Here is a 15,552-nt window from a genome sequence, read left to right as displayed (position 1 = left end):
AAAGGTTGATGAACCTCCCTTTATGGCTGATGCATCATCAGGTTTTTCACATGTAGACATGGATTCAGATGGTTCTGAACAAGTCTTGATGAGGAATTTGGAATTCCGGCTGTCAGGACACCTAGTGTAAGGAAAGTACAAGAAGATGCTAGAGGGCAAAGGGTGACCCAGGACCGCGCAGATCTAACAGAGTCAAAAATCCAGTTCAGAAATTGACTTATGATGGGTATCTAGCGCATCACCAAGCCTACATGGCTAAGGTGATAGAGGATGTGGAGCCCACATGTTTTGAGGATGCAGTTGGAAATGTGCATTGGGATGATGCAATGAATGAAGAGATGGCTGCATTGGAAGCAAATGACACATGGGAGTTGGTGCCATTACCAAGTGGCAAGAAAGCTATAGGCTGTAAATGGGTGTATAAAACTAAGCATAAGGCTGATGGTAACATTGAGTGTCACAAGGCAAGGCTGGTCGCAAAGGGTTATGCACAGACGTATGGCATAGACTATGAGGAGACCTTTGCTCCAGTGGCAAAGATGACGACTATGAGAGCTGTCATAGTAGTGGCTGCATCTAGAGGATGGATTATGCATCAAATGGATGTAAAGAATGCCTTCTTGAATGGTGAGTTGCAAGAGGAAGTGTATATGGATCAGCCACCTGGTTATGTCGATCCAGGTTACCCAGATTATGTATGCAAGATTCTCAAAGCTTTATATGGTTTGAAGCAGGGCTCTAGAGCATGGTATGACAGGATTGCCAAGTATCTTGTCAGTATTGGGTTTAGGAGAGCTCATGCTGATCATTCACTCTATGTACGTGAGAGTGATGTGGGGATTGTGGTCATTACCATATATGTAGATGACCTTATTATTGTGGGTGACAATGCTATGGAGATTGACCATGTAAAGGGTCTTCTCAAACAGGAGTTTGAAATGAAAGATTTGGGCGAGTTGCTCTACTTTCTTGGCATTGAGGTGATCAGGACTCCAGAGGGTGTATGGCTGTCACAGAGACAATATGCTTTGGACATGTTGTCAAAGTATGGTATGGCTGATTGTAAGCCAATTTCTATTCCCTTGGATGTGAATGCAAAGCTGAGTGCAGAGAAGGGTGATATTGTTGAGGATGTCAAAATGTACAGGAAGATTGTGGGTAGTCTAATCTACTTGACTATCACGAGGCCAGACTTGAGCTACATAGTAGGCTTGGAGAGTCAGTTCATGCAGCTTTCGAGGAAGCCACATTTGGATGGAGTACGACGCACACTTCGGTATGTGCAAGGGACTCTTGACTACGCATTGTTCTATGCAGCAGATGTGCCATTAGCATTGTATGGGTATACAGATGCAGATTGGGAAGGTAGCATTGTTGATAGGAGATCTACGAGTGGCTTCATGTTCTCTTTTGGGAGTGCTGTTGTTACTTGGAGTAGCAAAAAGCAGCCTACGGTTGCTTTATCGAGCACAGAGGCCGAGTACAGAGGTGCAGCAGTTGCGGCGTGCGAGGTAGCTTGGCTACGCACATTACTTTAGGACTTGGGAGTGCAGGTGGACTAGCAGATTTTCATCCATTGTGACAATCTCAACAGCATGCAGTTGGCTAGAACCCAGTGTTCCATGCCAGAACCAAGCACATAGAGGTCCATTACCACTACGTTCGAGAGCGAGTGTTGGCGGGCGACATCGACTTGGTCTACGTCAGCACAGAGGAGCAAATAGCGGATATCTTTACCAAGGCCCTCGGAGATGAGAAGCTTCGACGTTTCCGGACTATGCTTGGACTCTGCGACATGCAAAGCTCGAGGGGGAGTGTTGAGATGTCGAGCTCTACATCTTGAGCTGGCATCCACTACGGGTCTTGACCGCTTACGACATTTACTCACTGGCGCGTTAGGTGACCGACACGGAGGATCTCTGCCAGTGATTCTACAGCTGGACTACACTTATAGTGCCAGCCTAGTACGCTTCTAGCGAGTTCACACTTAGTGACTGCATGTACATATGTGCTACTTTTCAGTTTTAGCACTTAGTCATTTTGTACTCTCTTTTCTATGTGAAGAAGAAGAAGCTTACCATCTCTGTGTGCTTTGTGCTTGTCTTGTGTAGCTCTCTTGCATCCTCTTTCTTTACATCAAAGACCAGGCTAGTATCACGTGTGTTTTGGGAGATCAAGTTAGATGAGGTCGATCGAAGTCAAGTATGGGATCGTAAGGCTGTCCCTAATGCGCGGAGCATTCATTGCATATCTGGTTATTCGTTGACAAATGGGAGAGCTCTGAGAAGTAGGACACTATCATGCTTTTGTAGTGCATGTATGCACGGTCTCTGGAGGAGATGCTCCAATTCTGCGCATGTGGGGTCTTGGGAGTACGTTTTGATCGAGCCCACGGATGAATTTGAGGCGGAGGAAGAAACAAACAATCCAGCCTATGAAGGACATTATGACGCCCTAACAGATGTTCTACATGTAGATGATAACTTTGCTGTTGCTATAAGTGCAGAGGATGAAGAGCTTGTGGACTTCTATTTGTTGAAGTGCACGGGAGAGAAGTCATGCATCGAGTCTCCAATTACCGATGCTTGGGGTAATTATTGCCTGTGAGGATCTTATGTGGTCAAGGGAATTTGGTATGAGTAGCGATCTGGAATTCCAAATGAATACAAGCTCTTGCACTCGAAGCCCAAAGTCTATATGTTATCACACCTTGTGAGAGCTATCAAGTTTCAAATGGAGAGAATCAACCACAACTTGTTTATGATGTCCCTCGATGTATATGAGGCTGTTCACAACAGCATTCCCTTTGATACATAGGGACCTTAGAATTTCCAGTATATTCAATGAGTAAAGTATCCTTTGTTTCTTCCAAATTAAATGGTGCAAGGATATACTGCTATGTTGTTCTTGGGCTCTAATTCACAATAGGACTTCTGCTCTCTATTTTTGTACGTGTAATGGTTCCTTCCTTTCACTTTGGAGGTTGCTGTGAGTAGAGAAGTGTTTGCTCTGTAATGGTACCTTCCTTTCACTTGGGAGGTTGTTGTGGGTAGGGAAGTCTTCAGCTGATGGTTTAGGGTTCGAGGCACAAGGCCTCATCGTCAATGAACAAACAATAATCCAACCAAAATTCCAAATCTCCTCTGAATCCTTACACCTCAATTTAGCCAGAGTAGGTGATGACTAGGTGTGAACAAGTCAGAAACCTTGGTATTCAAAGCCATTGTAATTTCCCACTTCTAACTAAAAAATAAATACCGCAAGGGGTGCCAAACTTTCGAGCCAACCAGGTGTTGAGCGAGGAAACGAGTTTAAAGTATGTGTGTATGAATAAGTCTAGGTATTAATTGAATGAATTACCGCTTTATGAGACCATAGATGGGTTTTATGGTTCCATCAACGAAATTTGAATCCTTTTCTACAAGTCTGACATGGACAGATTTGGGTGAAAAGGATTCACAGACAGTTGCGTTACAGGTGAGAAAAACCAGCATCCTCTCGTCACGGTCTCTCTCTCTCTCTCTCTCTCTCTCTCTCTCTCTCTCTCTCTCTCTCTCTCTCTCTCTCTCTCTCTCTCTCTCTCTCTCTCTCTCTCTCTCTCTCTCTCTCTCTCTTCGCGGAAAAGAAGGTGGGCAAAAAACTACACCGTAACGGCTCAAAACCCAAACACAAGGCTGAAAATCGCCGAGGTAAAACCCTTGAAATTTTATATCACAGCAAAACCCCAAGGGGACGAGCCTCAACCAAAATAGAAAAGACATAGGATTAGGATTAAGGATCCACAACAGGAGCTTTTGGTAAGCGGTAGGAAGAACGAACATCCAAGAAGAGAATTAAAGTCTTCAGCTGATGGCTCCCAGACCGAGGCACAAGGCCTCATCATTAAACTCCAACCGCGAATCAATTAAAAAATTGGAACTGTAAAACCAGCATCCTCTCTCTCCCCCCCCTCCCTCTCTCTCTCTCTCTCTCTCTCTCTCTCTCTCTCTCTCTCTCTCCCTCCCTCCCTTTCATTTCTCTCTCTATCTCTCCCATGCACACAATATTCTATTTCAAAATTGTCATGAGTATGAATCATGAGTCAGAGGGGGTAGCTACCATGAGACAACAGTTAGCTACCATGTAGAAATAGGTAGCTACCAGAAAGAAATAGATAGCTGCCACATAGAGCTACCATGCAGATAAAGCTAGCTACCATGCTAATACCAGATAGCTACCAGTCATGAGCATCTAGCTACCATGTTGAAAATAGATAGCTACCAGTAATAAGAATCTAGCTATCATGCAGAAAATAGATAGCTACCAATCTTAAACAGGCAGCTACCATGCAAAAATAGATAGCTACTAGTCAAGAATAGGCAGCTACCATGGAGAAAACAAAGCTAACATTTATAAATAGCCAGCTACCATGCAGAAATAGACATCTACCATACAACAAGATTTATAATGGTGGCATTTGCACGGAGGAGACAACACAGTTGACTAAGCTTTAAAAATTTCAACTCAATTACAAATGACTTGAAGTACCGCGTATCATTTCCCAACAAAATCACAAATGCCAAGAAGTATGAGATATCCATTTTAGTATGAAGCCAGTTACAGATTCAAGAAGGTTGATATAAATAGGTCAATGTACCAACTCCCATTGGCTGTTTACACAAGTACATAGGCCCAAACCTAAACTTGGTCTCTTACGATCGAATAGCTTTTCTCTGTGACCAATATTTGATAACATATTGGGAAACCTGGTCCTTCTCATTTGATATCATGTGCATCCTGACATACTGATCAGGATCTTGCACACAGTTCCACCCCTTTAGCCACGGCAATAGAGTGTTCATGAGGTAGCGAGGATCCTGTGATTCGTCATCCGGTTGAAATGTTGCTGGACATATCATGGTTGTATCATTGTTGAGAATATTTTTGTACCGTGTATCGTCCACCATAAGAATTGATGACCCCCTCCAATGTGGTCTCCTTTTTAAGAGCTCTGGTAATCCCTTTACAAAAATTGGTTTTGCTTCACCACCTTGCAGATCTCTGATATCAGTAAGTCTGAAAGGCAATTTGACGCAGTTAGTTTGGCATAATCGCTCTTTCCAGATTCTGGGGTGCATCCCGCTCAGGCAACCCTTAAGTGTAATATTCATGTTTCTATTAGTGTAGTTGGAACAGATGCAAAGGTGAAAGATGTATGCGCATTGACGAAGAAATTGAAGCACACCTGGCCTGATTATGCAAAAGGTGCCACGGTCACTGCCTCCCTTGAACACTTTTCAACAGAGAAAATCTTTGGTTCTCGGAGGGATCTCTGGATTGGGGTATCTTCTCAAGAGAACCCCATTCATGTCTAATACCAAGACTTTTTGAGTAGGACAGGTTGGAGGTGGCGTACCCTCCATCAGCGGAGCAGTCACAATGCTAATTGGGAAAGGCATTAGAACATCCTTCCACCTTTTTGTACAGGAAATTACATCTTGCTGTAACTCTGGCGAATGCACTTCTTTTGGAGGCTCTGGCTGAGGGGAATCTTTCTGAGCATCACCGACAGGGACGAAGTATGGAAGGGCCGTTGGGTGCACATGCGTGGATTCCCCGGCAGTAGGATCCTGTGATTCATCATCAGACATTGTACCACTCTTCATGTTAGTGCCTTCCTTGCCAGGAAAAATAGCCAAAGATTGTATCAGCAGGAGCAGCTCCTTTGGTGTTTTTGCTGTGTTGGCAAAACCTGTGCGTTGTAAAGTAGACAAGATCTTCAAAACCCCTTTCAATCCTTGGGGCATTACCCATTTCCACCTATTTGTAGCCCAAGGGTTTGAGTTCCTCTAAACAAACAGAATGCAAGAGTTAGAAAGTTTCAATATTAATTTTTTTATAGAGAAAATGGATCTCGCCTCAATGGACAAGGCATCAAAAGAGACATGCACCACATCACAATCACATAAAAAAACACTTTGACAATGAAAGAGGAACTCCAGGTTGATCCAAACGTTCTATTGTTAAATTACGAAAGGATTGCGGTACAAAGAAGGATAGTGGTTTGATACAAAAAGGATGGTACAACCAAAAAGGCTCATAGAAGGGTTGGCTATAAAGCATCACTCATGGACACTAGGTAGAGTCTAAGCCAGGCATCTTTTTGCATGTGTGTTTGCAGCACCTTTTTTGAGGTTTGCTCCGCTTACTGCACCGGTGTCCCCATCCACAACCACAGAATCCTTCTCTTTAGCACTCTCTGACCCTTTGGCTGCATCCAACCTTTCATTCTGGTCTCCCCTTGCCCCCCCTGCAGGAGCAGTAACTATTAATAAACACCCTAATCAAGCCATACAGATGAAAACATCTCAAAGACTGCCCAGTTATACCTGAAGTCCCTTTGCATTTTTTTGCATTTCTTGCCGCCGCTGCAAAAGCCTCTGCAATATTAGGGCTTTTTGAGGGAGATTTCTCTTGGTTCACCGGTATGGATGTCAAGGGTTTGCTAGGATACTGGCTCTTGAAGAGCTCCACTTATTCCTTGACAAGTGGTGATTCCGCAAGTATTTCATGCGCAATGGGGAGCACATCACCATCCATTAATTGGGTTTCCTCTATATCAGGTATATCTGTTTCTGAAACATCCCAAAATAAACTCTAGGTGCATTATAAAAAAGAATGATGAGTAAACTTTGTACTAAACAAGTGCTTCGAAGGACCCAAGGAACTGTTGTTACCTTCTAGATTGCAATGTCTCTCTTCCTTATCGGAGAGAACACTGATCGTAGCACACTTTGACCTCTTTGGAGATCACTTTGGTGTTTAGATCACCCTTTTCAACATTTGATCAATAGATAGGAAGCTTAGGCAGCATTTATTGACAAAACCATACAAATAATGTACGAATGTCCTCGAAGAGAGGGTTACCAAAACTGTCATCTGATTTGGTTGAAAGGACCCGTGCCTCACTTTTTTTCTTGGAGGTAGATTCTGCACAAGCATTAGGCAATTTAGGTTATGACAAGCTAACCATCAATGGATATAACCTTAAAGATTATGTCCCACCATGCTAGATACCATTGCATGAAAAAGGTAGCTATCCTTAGGCTGGTAGCTACCACAATACTAGTGGGTAACAACACTGTGCTGAGTGGCTCAAACCATAGTAGCTACAATTTAGCCAGTACAACATTGGTGCCTAAAGATTGAATGTAAGACACATGATCATGGCAATAAAGTGGTAGTCACCCCCTACCATAGCTACCACCTTTAGAGTAGTTAGCACATAAGCCACTAGCCACCTAGCCACCTACTATCCAGGCAGCACTTGTGACTAGGCAGGTCTGACTTGGGTGGGGTGGACCACCACCTACCATAGGTACTACCACCTTTGTAGAAGCTACCACATAGTCACTAGCCACCTAGCCACATACTACCCAACCAGCTAGCAAGTTAGCATTTGTGACTAGGTAGTGCTGAAGGGTGGCTACCTGTGACTAGGTAGTGCTGACTAGGTAGCCACCACTCAGCAATAGCTAGTCACTAGCTAGCTCTGAGTAGCTAGTGGTAGCTAGTCAGCAGCTAGCCATCTACCACCCAGCTAGCTGCCACCTTGCCAGCAACCACCTTGCCAGCTAAGACCTACCTAGCTAATATCTAGTCTAGAACACCTATACATTGTACCACCTAGCCAACCACATTGCTACCACACATACAAGAGGTACCACAGTTCTCTTGGAGGGAAACTGCCAGCCATTAAGAAATAGGCACCATAGCTACTGTCTAACAAGGTGGCTACCCTTCATGTCACACTATTAGATGTCCGCCCTAGTAAGCACCACTTTGGAAGCTAGTACTTGTGGAGATGCAATTATAGGTAGCCACCTTTGAGATCATGCTCATATGACACCTACAAGTATGCAGAGGCCTAAAGTTGTACTGGTAGTAGACTAATTCTACCACAAACACAACTACCTCTATGTTAGGTGCCTACCCATATGTTACCTAGGAAGATGGTAATAACAATGCACATTCTCAACCACATTCACAGATACCATATGTAAATGAGCAAAATGACCTGCTTACCAAACTTTAAGCATCCAGGAGATGTGTCGCCCCCGCTGTCTACAAACATTAATTCCTTGATATTATATGGGATGAGACGACCACAACTTGTAGCCAAGCATTTTCCCTCTCTATGAGAAAGGTTGGCAAAACAATATATGTGGTAAGCATGTCTGCAGGGGAGTATGAATATCCTCAACGCCTCTTTGTCGTACATGAGCAGGCCACATGCACTGTAGCGATCAGGCACGTGCGATATCTCAGCATTAGGTGGTGGCACTTTGGGGGGTGGAACCTGCAAATGAACCAGGCTTTTCCTGCGTTGCATGGCGTTTACAAAATCGACACGAGCATTCAGTGTGGGGAGAATTTCTTCATTCATCTCAATTTCCCTAGTAATCTCAAGTAACTTTGCACTGCAGTCATCATCCTCCACCTCAGCTTGCAAGGTCTCTAGCGTCATTTCGAGCTTGAAGACCCGTGCCTTCTCCCTTTCCACATCAGCACTGTCTGCCACAGATGATTGCAGCTCCCCCCAATCGATGTTTGGCTTTAGCAAGATGCGTTGTCACACTGTTAATGATTGACATTGCCCCCTCATTTTGATGCACATTAGACTGCATGGCATCTCGTCTTTTACACGCTTCATGGTACTGCGTTAATGCCTTTGCTTGGTTGAGTGCCACAGCCATTCCAACATCATCAAGTTCACGAAGAGACAAATTTCCAAGCCTTGAAAATTTGGCCGCATTGTGCAAGCCAGAACCCCTGCTGGCATCCCCATCATCTACATTCATAACCATGGTCATGCGCCGCGAGCTCTGCGGTGCACTTGCAGAGTGGAACGCTGCCCATCTCTGTTTCTTCAGCTACAGCTTGCTAGATTCCATATTGGCTACAATGCTCTCAGCAAAAGCTGCCCAATTCACAGCCCCTCTCAAATGTTCATAGAGGAAACCCCTGGCAAATGCCTTTGTTACCTCCATACCATAGTTCCCAGGAGGCTCCTGGTACACCGAAGTGAACATGGAGTAGAATTTGCTCCAGGATTCCTTCTTAACAAACCTGCATTTGACTTTGCTGCCTCTCTTTGGCACCTCAGTAAACACTTGCAGCCAGTCTTCATCTAAAAAATCCTCCTCATTGAGGAGCCTAGGATCCTGTCCAGCACAATTAAGCTTGTATACCTCATGGGCCTCTACTTTTGTCATGCAAAACTGGCTCTTCCTCTCAAAGTTGACATGAGGAGGCTGCCACCTAGACATCGGTGCAGGAGAAGAGGGGGTTCCGACGTTTTGGTCTAATCGGGAATGACGAGCCAACCTCTCCTCTACAGCAGGTGTTGCATGAGTAGGATTTGGCCTTCTCTTCTTCACCGTGTGTGTGTCATGGTCCTCCCCCTCAGAAGTAGAAGATGCAGCTGTTAGGTTTAATGGCCATGTGGCCGACCGCCCATCACTAACTGCCGCTAACCCTAAGTGTACAGCTATACACTTGTGTGAGCCACTAACACTAAGTACAATGTGTATTGTGCCTTAGTGCATAAGATAAGAGAAGAAAGAAAGGGGACATACAGTACGTTGGCTCTCCCCCTTCAACCTGTGTGTGGCTATGGTGGTGTGTGCGTGAGTGTGTGCGTGCGTATTCTTCTTCCATTGTGCTCCCAGCTCCTCCCCATCATCAGAGCGGTTTCATTCCCGAAATCATTTCCGCGTGCGCGCGCACTTTTGAGAGTGCAAACAGGATTCCGATTTCGCCATTGGCAAGTTCAGCTTCCCGAGAGCGTTTCCAGTAGGTGTCCTGAGGTTTTACCCCCCTTCCGTAGTCATTCGAGCCATCGGAAACCCCATTCGAGCTACGGTTCAGGAGCTGAAATTTTCAGCCCTCTTGTGGTAATTTGTGCTGCAGTGCTTCCATAGCCAGTTATAGGTACCTTCGTTGCAGTCTCTTCCATCTTCGAGAGCCCACGGCTCATTCGGGAGTGTGTAGCCTCTTTCGGAGTGGCCTCATACACACACATAGAGTGGGAGCTTGACAACATTGTCTTCTTTGACTACAGGTACATGTACAGGTACAGGCTATAGGTTTCAGTGCTTGCGATATTATGGTTCCAGTGGGAGTAGTTGTTTATGCGTACATGCATATGTTGACACTTTTGACAATGTTTGAGCTCTTTTGAGAGCAAATTGACTCCCCGCAGGGATGTTTAGTTGCAGGCACATGCTTTTGATGCCTGTTTGAGCGTCTTGACAGACTTGTACGTCTTTGTGGATACTGCCATTGTACGCTTTTGTGGAGCCATCTTTTGGCTAGTACGGCAGTCCCGGCCATTTCTGAGACTTGGTCCGGAAGATAGCCATTTTTGAGATTTGGCTATACTTTTTTTGCTGCATAGCCTACGTTGTTGAGGGTCGATAGCGTGAGGTTTTCATTGAGCTGGGGTATTCTCAAATGTGGAGATACCTTCGGTGATACAGGTAGCTGGAGCATCCCTTACGAGGCCTCGCCATAGGATATGTATAGAGTGGTATATGTGCTTTTGACGCCGAGTTGGTGGTCTATGGTCAGTTTGATTGTTTATGCACCTCAATTGGTCTCTATACAGTCTGCTTTTGAGAGACATTGCTCTCTTTTATGCTTTGTGAGTGACATACTTGGTCATTTTGTCTCGTATTTTGGTTGACATAGTCCCAAATACAAAGGAGACTCTGCCGAAATTTTCCCAGAATCTTTTGGTAATTTTGTCACCATGTCTACTAGCAAAGACCGTGACATTTATGACATAAAGAAGTTTGATGACACTAATTTTCAGCTTTGGAAGAATCAGATGCAAGATGCGCTTGTCCAATAGAAACAGAAATTGCCTATTATTTATGCGACACGGACTGAAGAGATGAATTTGACTCAGTTTCAGTGGGAGGAGCTTGATGAGCTATGCAGATCTACTATTAGATTGCACCTTGCTGAGTTAGTGTACTTTTCAGTGCTAGAATGTGAATCTACCTATGCTTTATGGCAAAAGTTATGCAACACTTATGAAAAGGATACGGCAAGTAATAAGGTTTTCATGATGCAAAAATTGTTTAACCTTCGCATGAAGGAGTCAGCCAATGTTGCCAGTCATATTAATGACTTTGATTCTCTATTTGCTCAGATTCATGCACAACGGATCAATATTGATGACGAGATGAAAGCAATCTTCTTACTTTGTTCGTTGCCACCCTCATGGGATATCTTTTGCACAGCTGTCAGTAACTTTGCTCCTAATGGTACGCTAGTGTACATTGATGTCACTAGTTCTCTTTTGTCAGAGGAAATGCATCGCAAGGCTATGGATAGCTTGCATTATGGCGAAGCTCATTATGTGCAAAAGGATGGAAAACAGCGTAAAGGTTGTTCTTGGAATCGTGAATCCAAGAAAGAGGGCAATAGAGATGCTTCAAAGGGTAGATCAAAGTCTCCCGGTCGTCACAATGTTCAATGCCATTATTGTGATAAGTTTGGTCACATAAAGAAGGATTGTTATTCTTGGAAGCGTGACAAAGGTAAAGGCAAAGGCAAAGGCAAAGATAACGATGATAAAGAGGAGAAACCAAAGAGTTTGGTTAAGATTGAAGAACTGAACATAGTGCAAGATGATTGTGATGCACAAGACATCAATATGTTGACTGAAAATAATGATGTATTTTATGATGCACAAGAAACTCTATCTTTGTAGAGTTCTATGCCAGCAGAGCTACTTGTTAGTGGTGAAGTGTCCCATACATGGATTCTTGATTCGGGTGCTTCGTTGCATGTCACACCTCATAGGCATTTACTACATATGAGGAAACCATTGGCACTGTTACGCTAGGTGACAGCTACTCTTGTGACATTGTGGGCATAGGTAATATTGCTATGGGTATGGCAAATGGGGTGGGTTTACCATACATAATGTGCGTCATGTTCCAGCTTTGACGCGAAATTTGATTTCGGTTGGACGTCTTGATGACTTGGGTTACAAAGTCACTTTTCATCAGCAGTCTTGGCGTATTGCGAAAGGTCATCTTATTTTAGCCCATGGTTCTAAAGTTGGTACACTTTATCCTCTTTATGTATCTGACAAGAACAGTGTTCTTTCTGCAACCGAGCTGCCAACTGTTGCTTTGTGGCATAGCCGGTTAGGTCATATGTCAAAGAAGGGAATGGAAACTCTTTCTCGTTTGGGCTACTTACCGTCTTTATCATTTTCTGATTTTCCCTTTTGTGAACATTGTCAATATGGTAAGCAAACACGAGCACGTCGTACACAATCTTTTGACAAAGAAAGAAAGCCCTTAGAGCTTGTGCATAGTGATTTATGTGGGCCTATGCCTTCTAAATCCCATGGTGGTGCGTCTTATTATGTTACATTCATTGACGATGCAACACGACATGTTTGGGTTTATGCCATGAAGTCTAAAGATGAGACTTTTTCTTGTTTCAAAAAGTTCTTATCTAGTGTGGAAACTCAGTTTGAACATAAGTTGAAAGCTTTACGCTCAGACAATGGTGGAGAATATGTCTCCAAAGAGTTTGCAGACTTCTGTTCAAGTAGGGGAATTAAGCGCGAGTTTATAGCTCCTTATACCCCTGCACAAAATGGTGTTGCCGAACAAATGAATAGGACCATCCAAGAGAGGATTATGTCTATGCTATCACATGCTAATTTACTGCAAGCGTTTTGGGCTGAATCATTATACAATGCTGTGTATTTGATCAATAGATCACCACATGCTTCATTACAATTTCATGTACCTTTGGAGTTATGGTCAGGACATAAGTTGTCTTATGAAAAACTCCGTACATTTGGCTGCGAAGCTTATGCACATGTACCCAAGGAGTTGCGTGCTAAGCTTGACCCTAAGTCCAGGAAATGCATCTTTATTGGCTATGGTGTAGATGGTCAATTTGGCTATCGTTTATGGGATCCGGAAAGTCGATCAGTAATCCGTAGGAGTGATGTTGTCTTCAATGAGACCAAGATGCATAGGTAGCCAACGAAAGAGGTTGAATTCCGGAAAGTGACGTTTTCTGATGTATCACCTCCTGTACAGATAGCTCCAGAGCCAATTACTACACATGCTAGTACAAGCTCTGATCAGCCGAGGAGATCTCAAAGAGTCTCACATCTGCCAGAACTGTTTGTTCCAGGCGTGGACTTTGTGTTACTGACAGATAGTGGTGAGCCCTCTTGTTACAATGAGGCTATGCTAGCCAATGATAAGGTTCAGCGGGAACGTGCTATGAAGAGGGAGCTATCCAATATTGCAAAGAACAAAACATGGGAACTTGTTCCATTGCCAAAAGGTAGGGAAGCTTTTCCTTATAAATGGGTTTACAAGAAGTAGATTGCATCCAATGTTGAGAATTACAAAGCTCATTTAGTGGCCAAAGGTTTCAAGAAAGAATATGGTGTAGATTTCCAGGAAATCTTTTCTCCAGTGGTCAAGATGACGACACTAAGAATGTTGCTTGCTTTGGTTGCCACTGAAGATATGGAGCTTGATCAAATGGATGTCATTACAGCTTTCTTACATGGTGATCTTGAGGAAGAGATTTATATGTAGCAACCTAAAGGGTTTGTGCTCAAGGGCAAGGAACATTTGGTTTGTAATCTTCTGAAAAGTCTCTATGGCTTGAAGCAATCGTCCAGACAATGGTATCAAAATTTTGATGCATTTATGCGTTCCCTAGGCTATAAGCGTAGTAATGAGGATCCATGTTTACATGAAAAGACAACCAAATGGACAGCTTATTATGCTTATCCTTTATGTAGATGACATGCTTATTTGCTGGTCATTCTAAGAAGGACATTCCTGACTTGAAAACCAAGCTGAAAAGTCAATTCGACATGAAAGATTTGGGTGAAGCCAATCACATTTTGGGTATGTGCATTACTCGTAATCGTAAGAAGAGGTTGTTGTACCTTTCTCAAAAAGAGTATGTGCACAAGGTTCTTGATCGTTTCAACATGCAGAAGGGGAAGGCCTTGAGTACTCCATTGCCTGCATATTTGAAACTTAGCAAGAACGATTGTCCCAAATCTTCCGAGGAAAAAGTTACGATGGCTAAAATTCCTTATGCTTCAGCTTGTGGCAGTCTCATGTATGCCATGGTGGCTACAAGACCTGACATTGCACATGCAGTGGGAGTTGTCAGCAGATTTATGTCTAACCCTGGTAAAAAGCATTGGGATGCTGTCAAGTCGATTCTTAGATACTTAGGTGGCACTGTAGATAGACACTTATGCTATGGTCGTGGAGAGTCATCCATTCAGGGATTTGTCGATAGTGACTATGCAGGCTGTGTTGACAGTCGTAAATCAACAACAGGTTGGATTTACACATTTGATGGTTCTGCTATTTCTTGGAGATCTGTTCTTCAAGATTGTACATCCATTTCTACCACAGAGGCAGAGTATGTTGCATTGAGTGAAGCATGCAAAGAAGCTATTTGGCTTGCTCGCCTAGTGAAAGATCTTGGATTGGAGCAGTGTACACCAGTTCTTCATTGTGACAGTCAAAGTGCTATTGCCTTGGCTACCAATCCAGTGTTTCATTCCAGAACGAAACACATTGATGTGCGCTATCACTTTAGTCGTGAATGTCTGGCAAACAAGAGCCTTGATTTAGTGAAGATTCCTACATCAGAGAACACAACGGATGCACTCACTAAGAGTCTCTCCAGCCATCAGTTTCAACACTGTTGTAAGTTGATGGGCATTGGGTGAAGAGTGGTGCTCTTCCATTTTTATAGTCTCCCACATTGGCCATCAAGTGGGAGAATGTTAGGTTTAATGGCCATGTGGCCGACCACCCATCAGTAACTGCGGCTAACCCTAAGTGTACAACTATACACTTGTGTGAGCCACTAACACTAAGTACAATGTGTATTGTGCCCTAGTGCATAAGATAAGAGAAGAAAGAAAGGGGGCATACAATACGTTGGCTCTCCCCCTTCAACTTGTGTGTGGCTATGGTGGTGTGTGCGTGCGTATTCTTCTTCCGTTGTGCTCCCAACTCCTCCCCATCAGCAGCTCTTTTGTTTGGAGAAGCATGCATGACGTGCCTGGGTGGTGTCTTCCTCACCGGCTTGCTCTCCTTCTGCCTGGCTTCTTGCTCCTGAGACCTGTGCATGTGTGCCTTCCTTTCTTTCCCCACCTGCTCCTTGACGTGCTGTGGAGAGGAATGAGCCCGTTTGGCATGCGACAGTAGATCCATGCCCCCAGCTCTCCGCGTCATAATTCCCCCGCTCGCGGCTGTTACAAAGGGGCCCAAGCTTCTCAAACTCACTTTTTTAAAAAAGACACTAATATGTATATATTGAAAAAAAAAAACCCCCATGTTCTCAAATTCGGTACTACAAGTGACCTCCACCACTTACAAACTTAGGTAGTAACATGAAGTGGCTAGCCCCCAAAAATCAAGTAGCTAGTGTACCACCTTAGCATGCATGGAACTTCATGTTGGCAGCCATGCGGTTGAACCA

General features: G+C 43.9%; 2 pseudogenes; both read right to left on the bottom strand.

The window, feature by feature from the left end:
* Window positions 1-5,276: 5,276 nt before the first annotated feature.
* Window positions 5,277-6,579, bottom strand: LOC147418952 (uncharacterized; annotated as a pseudogene).
* A 1,964-nt stretch (window positions 6,580-8,543) lies between these two features.
* Window positions 8,544-15,284, bottom strand: LOC147418951 (uncharacterized; annotated as a pseudogene).
* Between the last annotated feature and the right edge of the window lie 268 nt (window positions 15,285-15,552).

This window comes from Adiantum capillus-veneris, chromosome 29 (assembly GCF_014529385.1).
Source record: "Adiantum capillus-veneris isolate H3 chromosome 29, ASM1452938v2, whole genome shotgun sequence".
Taxonomy (NCBI): Eukaryota; Viridiplantae; Streptophyta; class Polypodiopsida; order Polypodiales; family Pteridaceae; genus Adiantum; species Adiantum capillus-veneris.
This window is presented reverse-complemented; position numbering and strand designations above follow the sequence as displayed.